Source organism: Belonocnema kinseyi, chromosome 4 (genome assembly GCF_010883055.1).
Source record: "Belonocnema kinseyi isolate 2016_QV_RU_SX_M_011 chromosome 4, B_treatae_v1, whole genome shotgun sequence".
Lineage (NCBI taxonomy): Eukaryota > Metazoa > Arthropoda > Insecta > Hymenoptera > Cynipidae > Belonocnema > Belonocnema kinseyi.
This window is the reverse complement of record NC_046660.1, coordinates 76374143-76385099: the sequence shown is the minus strand read 5'-3', so window position 1 is coordinate 76385099 and position 10957 is coordinate 76374143. Positions and strand designations below refer to the sequence as shown.

The 10957-nt window shown below is 31.2% G+C and overlaps 1 pseudogene; it reads right to left on the bottom strand.

Moving 5' to 3' along the window:
• Positions 1 to 9403: 9403 nt before the first annotated feature.
• On the bottom strand, positions 9404 to 10417 carry LOC117170966 (annotated as a pseudogene).
• Positions 10418 to 10957: the final 540 nt, after the last annotated feature.

Here is a 10957-nt window from a genome sequence, read left to right as displayed (position 1 = left end):
CCACTTCAACTAGTATAATAACTCAAGAGATTGATTTAATTTAATCCGTATAAGGTAATCGATCTCTTCTCACGGCACTCTTAGTTTAAGGTGGGTTCCGAATCACCAAATGTCCGATAGAAGTATATAAAAGAATATCTATTGATACAGCTCAGGGATCGAACTCCAGTTTTTCTGGACAGAAATCTGACGCGCTATCATATGAGCCACCGAGGTGTCTGATGATAGTGTAAGTAACTTATTAATACGGAAGTGTTTAAAAAAAGTAGAGATTCTTTTTTATACGTACGTTAAAGCAGAAATTGCATTACAGTACTATTTTTCCAATAAAAAACTATACAGTGTACAAAATATTATTTTTTAATAGGTGAAGCATTATTTTAAACTTTTGATATCATAAATTGGATATATAAAAGCTGTGAATACAGTACACGGAGAGAATTTGTTCATTAAAATTTACCCAATTAGTTCGGTAAATAAAGGACATTACTGCATTTAGATAAAGTGTACAATTATTTCAGGATGTAGTACAATACAGAACTATAAATATTACAAAAGAGTTATGTAAAATCTCAAGTCCAAAAGTGAAAATTCTGATATTTAATAATTAATATAATGATTGTATTATTTTCATACCTGTAAATCGTAAAATAACGCAAAGTAATGTACATTTTTAATAATGAATTTTATAAAGTTTATGTTTGTGTAATATTGACGATTCATTTAAAAGAAAGTATAGTTTGAAGAATTGTTAAGAATTTTTCATTTTTATTATGAGAGGAAATACACAACATTAATGTAAGTAGAGAATCGCTAGAGACGTGAACATTCTAGGGGCTGAAGTTTAAAGCCCATTCCCCCGTACAAGCTTTCGCATCTTTAAGTTCTGGTTAATATTACAGGACTTCAGAAAATATTCAAATACATCGCCGGTGCTTATGAAAAAAACCTGCAAAATAAAGCTATGAAGAAAAACATTTTTCAAGGATGCCGTGCAAAATAAATTGTTTATTAGGTCGCTTTGAAAAAAAAACATTGTTGCAAAATACCACGAAGAAGAACACATCTCAGTAAAATGCTACGAAAAAAAATATATTTCGATATATGCTGAGAAGAAACCTTATTCCTATAAGCGCCGTGAAAAGAAACCTTACTCCTGAAAAAAACCGTGAAAAAAAACCTTATTTGGTAAGCAGCCGTGAAAAAGACTGTATTTGTTAAAACTTTTAATTAAACTGTTTAATTCCAAGAAAAAAAATTGTAATAATCATTTTGCCGTAAAAAAAAGAATTAATGGTGGACTATGCAAAAAACTATAAATAAATATTAAGTTAAAATCGTGTGTTTTACGCTGCCACACAGTGGTCAAAAATCAGAAAAAGGTGGCCAAAATTAGAACATGTTCATAAAATGGGCCAAATTTGATTACTTACGAGATTTTGAGGTCGCTGATTACGAATCCGATGTCAAAAATTCCGAAAAAATGGCGGATCCAATATAGCGGACGAGTATGGCTAATAAACTTTTGATTCTTTTCGAAATTGATATAACGGGCTTTTCCAGGATGCTGATTACGAATCCGATATCAAAAATTTCAAAAACAAATTGTCTGACCCAATTTGGCGGATGAGTATGCTAAATAAACGTTCGATTCTTTTCAAAATTGGTATAAGGGGGTTTTGCAGGTTAATGATTACGAATCTGATCTAAAAAATCCGGAAAACAAAATAACGGATCCAATATGGTCAACGAATATGCCAAATAAGCTTTCGATTCTTTTAAAAATTTGACAGAACAGGGTTTTCATTGTCGTTGATTACGAATTTCAAGTTACCAAATTAAAATTATAATTATTCGATCAAATTTAGTGTACATTGATACGTAAATCTTTGAAATCTTAGATGAGATTTTAAATACTTTGATTTCAATAATGTAAGCCTTTATGGAATTTATGGGTCACGCTAAATAAGAGTCAATTTTAAAAATTTCATCAACATTTCAACCACAATTTATGTGTCAGAGATCGTAATCAGCGACCCCAAAAATCCCCGAGTAAAAAGTTTAAGGCTCATATATCTCTTTATTCAAAATGTTGAAGTCGCCATCTTGAATCCGCCCTCTTGAATTAAAAATTTAGAAATTCTGACTTCAGATTCGTAATCAGTGATCCCAAAAATCCCTAAGTAGATATTTTCAAGCTCATAAAATTCCTTTTTTCAACATTTTGAAATCTTCATCTTGAATCCGCCATATTGAATTAAAAATATCAAACTTATCACTTGAGATTCGTAATCAGCGACCCCAAAAACCGTCAAGTAGAGATTGTCAAACTCATTTACCTCTTTTTTTTAAATTTTGAAATTGCCATCTTGCATCTGCCATCTTAAATTGACATTTTCGAAATTCTGACTTTATATTCGTAATCAGCGACCCCAAAAGCCCCCGAGTAAGAATCTTCAAGTAAATTCACTGAACAGAAAAATACGTGCAACGAAGAGTTAATCTAAAAAATACAAGCATTTAATGTTAAATCATATATCATATTTTATTATTAATATAATAATTAACCATTATAATTATAACAATAGGAAAAAGTAATTATTTACTATGGGTGGGTAAAACTATGGTAAAAAGGTTTTCATTCCGTAGTGTTTACTAAAATATGTTTTTCATTACGGCCATTAAATGATGCGGGTTTTTTTCACATTATTGAAACAAGACGTCTTCTTTCACAGCGTTTACCAATAGGTATTTTTTACAGTGCTTACTGACATATATTTTTGTTCATTACATTTTATAGAGATTAGTTTTTTTCTTTGCGTTATGATAAGAAGTGTTTTTTTTTCACAGCGATATAATTTACGGGTTCATTCTCCTTACCACCGGCGATATAGATTACTGTTACATTTTTTATTTTATAACTTGAATTCTAACCAATTTCAATTCAAGAGATTTTATATAAATTTAAGTTGTGAGTTTTTAATGGTCAATTTTTCACAAATTCAAAACATTGAAAATTAAATAATTTAGGGATTTAAGGTTACCAAATTTTTAATCAAATTAACAAGTCCGTTTATTAATACAATGATAAAATGAGAAATTTCGATGAAACGGGAACCGGATGTTTTTTGAACGGCCTTGAAGTACTCGTACTTTAACTTTATAGTCGAGATTTTTTCTCTCAAAGCGTTTTTTATTTTTAAAACGTTGATGTAGCAAAAAACAAGCGATTGTATTATATTTAATTTATTGCAATCTAATATAATTATTCAGGCTGAATTGTGTAAGGGTGTGCGCAGTAGTAGATGACCTTCCACAGAACTTAGTTGTAGCAAGAATATGTTTTTGTTGACGCACGAAATTTTACATGGCTGGGATTTAGAATGCACATACTTAGGGCGCATTTGAGCGCATTTGAAGTAATGAAATATAGGTATAATGAATTTGGAAAAATGTTAGTAGTTTAGAAAAATGACGCCAGCCCCACCCATTTTGATCGCTAATAACTCGGTTATCAGTGTGGTGCAAAATTGTTTCTTTATGGCACAATATGAGCGCATTTGAAGGTCTACAAGGTCATGGGACTTAAATTCTGATTTTTTAAATGGGAAGGGGGGCGTGACGCTAGCCCTCCTTGCATAACATCTGATCATCTTTATCGGTGGCACATTTTAGCGCATTTAGGGCGCAATCCAGTGGGCTATAGAAAACCTAAAAATTAGGAGCGGGGGTAGGGGCTACTGTAACTGAACTAATTGTAGGGTATGAAACTTATTTTTTGTTTACAACTTTGACAAAAATGATGATTTTCTTATTCAATTAAAGAGCTTTAATAAAATAAAGAATTATGTATTACTATAACGAATTTCTTTCAAGAGAGAGTTGTAAAAGGGGTTGGAGATGTGACTAATTACTCTTCTGTGACCAGTCGCTAAAACGTATTTTTTTTTAAAGGGAGCTAGTAAAACGAATTTGAGGTTTGACTAATCATTCTTCTGTACAAGCCCCTAAAACGTATTTTTTAAAGGGTGAGCTGGAAAAGGGGTAGAGATGTGACAAATTACTCTTTTTTGACCATTTGCTAAAAATTATTATTTTAAATAGGGAACTGGAACAGGGGTTCGAGATTGGACTAATAACTCTTTCGTGACCAGTCGCGAAAACGCATTTTTTTAAAGGTTGTGCTGGAAAAGGGGTTCGTGATTTAACCAATTACTTTCTTGTGACCAGTTGCTAAAACGTAATTTCGTGAAGGGGGAACTGGAAAAGGGGATTGAGATGTGACCAATCACTGTTCTGTGACCATTCGCTAAAAATTATTTTTTTTTATAGGTTTTTAAAGCCTTCAAATACTGCTACCTGAGCTATCGGACAATTGAAAATATTTTTCAACAAACTCTGTATGGCCTATAACGAATATTACAAACTCAAGTTTCTCGAAAACGGCGGAAAAAACTTTAATTGTTGTTCTACCCTTATTAGCGGGCTTTTTGCTCTTGATTGTATGCCAATTTGTGTATATCCTTATAAATTGATAAAACTTATTTTTCGAATAGTCCCCGACTGGTTACATTGTCAAAATAAATAACCCGACTAGCCCCCGATTTGTGTCTTATTTGTAATAGGGACAAATGGTGTTATTTCCACACGGGATAATCAAAATTTATTGTTTTCCAAAAATTCATTACTTCGAAGGTATTTGACTACACAGTTCCAAATTTTTACCAGACTAAGAAAAACGTGTGGTCCACTGTTTGAATTGATAAAAAAACGAGTCAAAATTGAAAAAAATCGATTTGTTCATGAATATTTAATTTATATTATTAAATAAATAATTCATGTGGATTTTAGTATACTTTATTCGAAAGCTGAGGAAAAGGCCCTCATTTTATCTACCGTATGAATTTTCATATTTTTGTTGATTATTGCTATGTAAACAATTAAACGAAGATATTTTTTTATGAACATTCAATTTTTTTCTAATTTTCTCGAATACTTTGCGTGTCATATTGAAATTAAAAAATATGTATCAAATATTTTTGAGTGTTCAATAAGAAAAAAAATATTTTCCGTGAAAAAAATTTTTGTGGCAAATATTGTGTGGAATGCCCCATATATTTGTTTATAAAAATTGCAGTGTTTAAAAAATAATGTGATTGTTATAAAATTGATTTAGGGAAAAGCGAAATGAGACATTTTCGAGAAAAATCCATAAGTGTTTTCATTTTTCGTATCAGATGCTTCGTTCGTTTAGAATTAATTACGAAAGTTTTCCATTCAATTTCTTATTTTATTTCTGCGATTTATGTCCAAATGGATAAAAAAATTCAGCGAATTAACTTCATATGCATACCCGACTTAAAATAGAGGTCGCCATATATATGAGGATCATAGCTAAACCGTGTGAGATCTCCGTTTTCGGTTTGAATAGTAAATTTTTTCGTTGGCCATTCTATACAATTTTTCTGGGCTACTCGTGATCAACCAAAAAATGTATCAACTGTGCATTTAATTCTGTGAAAGGAAAATTGAGATTTGTAATATTTTTCTAATCTGAAAAAATAGCTGAGAGCATTGTTTAAAAACCTTTTAATTATTAATAAATATTTTTAGATCAGAAACTATTAAAATCACAATTATTCTCTCTAAATATAAATAACTTTCTACTTAGTAATTTATATTTAGAAATTTATGCTACAACTTTCAATATCAGTTCCAAATTTACCAATATTTCAATCAAAATTCATAAATATTTTCTCTAGATGGGGATTTATTTTTAATGCGAAAACTAGAACATACAATCTCGAAGAATTTGGTAATATTCCTGTGGATAAAAATCTTTCTGCTTTTTCTTATATTGACCTACTAAAACGATCAGCATACCAAAAGTAAAAAATAAACTGATTTATATTCATGTATCATTGCCAACAAACAAGAAATCAAAATATATTAAACAAAAATAAATTTGCGCACTGACTGTCGTTACGGTATTTTCTATAACTCTAGTCGATTGTCAGCTCGTTCAAAGCTAAAATTACGTAAAAGTCCGTAACCATAGACAGTGCCTAGGTTTTAAATATTAAGCAAATGTCATTAAATTTTGCTTACATATAACAAATTGCCAATGGTTGCGAAATTATTGCATTTTTTCTATATAAAAAAATAATAATATTACAATTATGTCTGAAGAACATCTAAAATTTTTTAATAAACGTGATATTATAATGTATACACTTACTGATAGAATTATGGAATATCAAGAATGTGAGAAGGAGATTAATGATAGCGATCTTCATTTGTATTTAATAAAGTTACGGTCAGAGACGTAATAACGGCGAATAATATTTTTGGAATATATTTAGCTTTTTTAAGATATAAGAATTGCAGCAATACTTGCGTCAAAATTTTATATGATCATTGCTGAATAAATATAATAATTGATAGGAATTCGCCTGACTTTTTAAAAACTTATACGGTGATTATAGCCATCCTTGAATTACTTCAAAAATGTAATATTTATAAATTTAGAATTCCGAGGTTTTGTAATCTCTTTTTGATTATTGTCACTAAAAGAAACAAATTAATATGTATACATCTTTTAAGCTTTTTAAATATTGGATATATTACTCATGTTACATAAAACAACATCGTTGTTATCTTTCTTAACAATTAAAACAGAGAATATAATAGTACAATTTTCAATGAAAAAGAATAAGCTTTTTTCGAAAAATATTTAGATTTTCTTATTAGGTTCTATTATTCAGTTCCAATTTAGGAAAAAACCTAAAACAGGCGGGGAATTTTTTCAAAAATGGAGGGAAAGATCAATTCATTTAAAAACGGGAATAGGGGAATGAGTGTGATGTGTGAAATATAAAAGTAGTTTTCGAACCTATAAGTTGAATTTAATCGGAAATTTTGAAATATGAATTATTAGTTTTTGTCAAGGCGTTGCATTGATAATTAATACCATCTGAATAGCATTCAATTGATTTCGATAAAATATTTTTTACAGGGGATTAATAATTCGTGATTTCTATTTTTAAATGCGTTTTATTTATGCTGAGAAAACCTTTGAAAAAACCTTACATACATTCTTCAAACTTGTAAGATTTCCGCAATATACTTGATAATTTTTCTTTCAGAATGTGCTGATACTTTAATTAGGCGCTGTGACGTACACACACATACACATACATATAATATCCCTTATGAAAAAGAAGTATTGGTGAGTATTGGATCTAATACTTTTTTCGCGAATAAGTATTGGAAATCTAATACTTTTTCGCGAAAAAAGTACTGGATCCAGAGGTGACGTGAGCCCCATTAGATTTAAAAGGTTTTTCCCATAAGAAAAAAAGACGCATTTGTAAATTTTATTCGGCATTCGTCAATTTTAGTTGCATTTCTCTTTTCGGCTTTAATTATGAACATTTGTTGGTTCCTTTAATTCATATTGTTTCTAGCACATGAACTACAACTTTGGACTAATAATTACACGTTTAAGTAAAGGGTTTAATCAAATTAATTATGGTTTTTAGCAATTTTCTTTAAGAATGGTGTAATAAAGTCGCAGGTATTCCCCATTTTTTAAACTTATTTTCAACTTTTCAATTAAAGTTGGGCAATACTGAATTCAGATTAAAAAAGATAATTGTTTAAACAATTTATTGTTATTTCCAACAAATATTTTTTCAGAATAATGCAGAAAACTTGGGTTCTTTTAAAAACATTTTCCTAAAATTTTCAACTATTTTTCTACTTTTAACCAATAGTGAGTTAATATTTAAGTAAATATAACAAAAATAATCATTTAAATAAATTTCTATTATTTATAATCATCATCTTCTTTATTTGTGATAGTTAGTAAGAGTTTCTTTTCAATTTTTTAAATTTTTAGGCAATTTTTACTTAATAATGTAATGCATAATGCAAGTTAAAGAAAATAGTCCCTTCAGCAATTTATTCATGTTTATAACTATCTTTTCTTAGATAATTGCTAAAAAACTGCGGTTTTTTCTAAACGCTTGAACTTTTTGTACATATTTCACTCATAGGGGTAATAATGAATGTAAGTTAAGAAACATACTTATTTAAGCATTGCTTGGACACTATGTTTAAAAAAATAATAATTTAAACAAGAAAGATGTCATACACAAGAAAAAAAACAAAGAATAATATAATTGGATGTAGGTGGAAAGACTAGGTTTGTAAATTACTTGTTTCAATTATTTTTCAATTACAAATAAAAGTTTATTGCAACGCCTAAACGAAAGATGTGGATTTGCACGTATTTTAATATCAGCCACGCGTCTTCTCTGCACAAAACACGTCTCGTGCATGATAATATGCATGTATTGTACAAAGCGAGGCAACGTTTCCTGCACAGAGGTGGACGAATTATCCAGGTGTAACATTAAAAACGCGGAGAAACAACGACCCAGAAGTTAGGTATGCATATAATTTTGAAAATTGTACCTTCAATTAAAAATGCAGTAATAGTTCTAGCGATAAACTAAAAATAGCCCTGGATTCTTCTCAGCAATATCTCTAGTTAAATTTTAATAAAAAGGGTCATTTTTGTTAAATAAAGTCGTTTTTCAATTAACTACAATGTTATAACAAATTGTGCCTTCATTTTAATTGAAACTATTAGTCGAAAAGAAATTTCAAGAACGTAGGCAGATTCCTCTCTACCATATCTGTAGATTTTTTGGATATCTTAAATAATTATATTGTTCATAATATTTAAAATTTCTCTTCATTCATGAAAATTAATGAAAAGCTGCTAACTGAATCATAGAGTTTCCTGAAGCTAAACCTTAGGTTTAGGAACAGAATCGGGGGTAGCGTGCAAACAGCCTTGATCCTAAATCGAAAGAATTCAAAAGCAAATAGTCAGGGCCATGTGAACCATTTCTGGTGGATTCTTTTTCGTAGTAAAACATACTTGTTTAATTTTTCTTTACGTCGTTCTCTAATTTAGCTAATAATTTTAACTCAAAGAAATACTACAATTTCATCAATCCGTTACACGCAGAAATGTTTTTTCTTTTTACTTTAAACGCTTTCGGATTTTGTTTCTCGTTCTCTTAAACCATTGTATCAGAAGAGCCAAAAAAACCAGGTATGACGTGTCACGAAAAAAGAGGCCTTAAAGGTAGATTTAACCCTAAAGTTTAGTTCCTCGTGGCGCGTCAAATATTAATCGTTTTTAAAGATTTTTTGTTCCGATATTCATAATTTTTAACTTTCTGTCCGACTCAGCATTGCGAGCTAACACTTTCCTGTTCGTAAGGTCAGAGATACGAGGGCTGTTTGATAAGTCAGTGACTTTTTGAATGAGAGATTTTTTTCGGCAAAAAGCGTTTTATTTCTCCACATAATCTCCTTTTAGTTTGATTCACTTAGTCCAGCGTGTTTCCAATTTTTTCATTCCTTCCAAATAATAGGTTTTCTCAAGGCCCTCAAAATAGGCATTTGTTTCGGTGATGACCTCTTTATTCGACCTAAATCTCTCACCGCCCAGCCATTTCTTCAGGTTTGGAAACAGGAAATAGTCGCAGGGGGCGAATCCAGAGAATATGCTAGGTAGGTAGCTGTTTGTAGCCCAATTTATGGATTTTTGCCATCGCAACTACACACGTGTGAACCCGTACATTGTCCTGATGGAACAGCACTTTTTTCTTCGACAAATGCGGTGGTTTTTTCTTCAAATCAGTATTGAATCTGTCCGAAAGCTCTGAATAATATTGACCGTTGATTGTCTTACTCTTCTGAAGGTAATAGATGTGAATGATACCGCGTTCGTCCCAAAAAACTGTGGCCATGACCTTGTTGGCCGACACACCCACCTGGGCCTTCTTTGGTGCACGTTCACCCGAAGAAACTCACTGCTTCGATTGTTCCTTGGTCTCTAGCGTTTGTGATGGATCTACGTTTCGTCCACGGTTACGAAATGGCGCGAAAACTCGTTAAGATTGCGGTTGAACATCGTCAAACACGCCTTTGAAGTGGTCACACGGTTGCGCTTATGGTCGAGTGTGAGCAACCACGGCACCCATCTCGCGGATAGTTTTTTTATGTCCAGATATTCATGTAAAATGTGATATACCCGCTCCGCTGAGATGCCTTAAGCGTCAGCCACCTCACGCACTTTCACTCTCCTATCGACCAATATTATTCCATGGATTTTATCGACGAGTTCTGGCGTGATGACCTCTTTTGGGCGACCCGAACGTTCGGCGTCACTTCTGCTGGTACGACCACAATGGAACTCAGTAAACCACTTCTTAACCATGGAAATTGATGGTGCAGAGTTCCCATAGTATTTATCAAGCTTTTCCTTCGTTTCAGTAATGGTTTTCTCACGTAAAAAATAATGCTTAATCAGGACACGAAATTCACTTTCTTCCATTTTCGTTAAAATTCACGAGGTTACGCTTATTTGCAGAAAAAACATCTTATTCAACAATTTACTGAATTATCAATTAGCCCTCGTACCATATTTCTGTAAAATGTCTTGTTTCGAGATTCCTGATTTCACTTGACCTAAACGCTCATATTTCACAACGAATGACAAATGCTGTCTCTTATTTTCCTTTAGCATTTTTACAAATCGTAACACAAACGTATATTTTATAGGTTCCCAAAAAAAACCCAAAGTGAAAAAAATGAGTTTTGCGAGTTGTTTCTGGAATTTTTATCTTTGAATAAGGTTAGAAGGTAGCTATTTTTTTTATAAAAGTTTTCTACTTTTTGACTAATTTTCGTTTAGAATAAAGTAATCCTTTATTATTATTAATCAAAATAATTGTTTGAATAGTTTATTAATAATAATAATAATATATCTTTATTATGTTTTACGAGATATGCACATTAGCTTACAGAAAGAGATAGGCGAGTGGACATAAACGCCGAGGTTTAGCTAAGCTGCTTCACAACCTAACCTTCTACA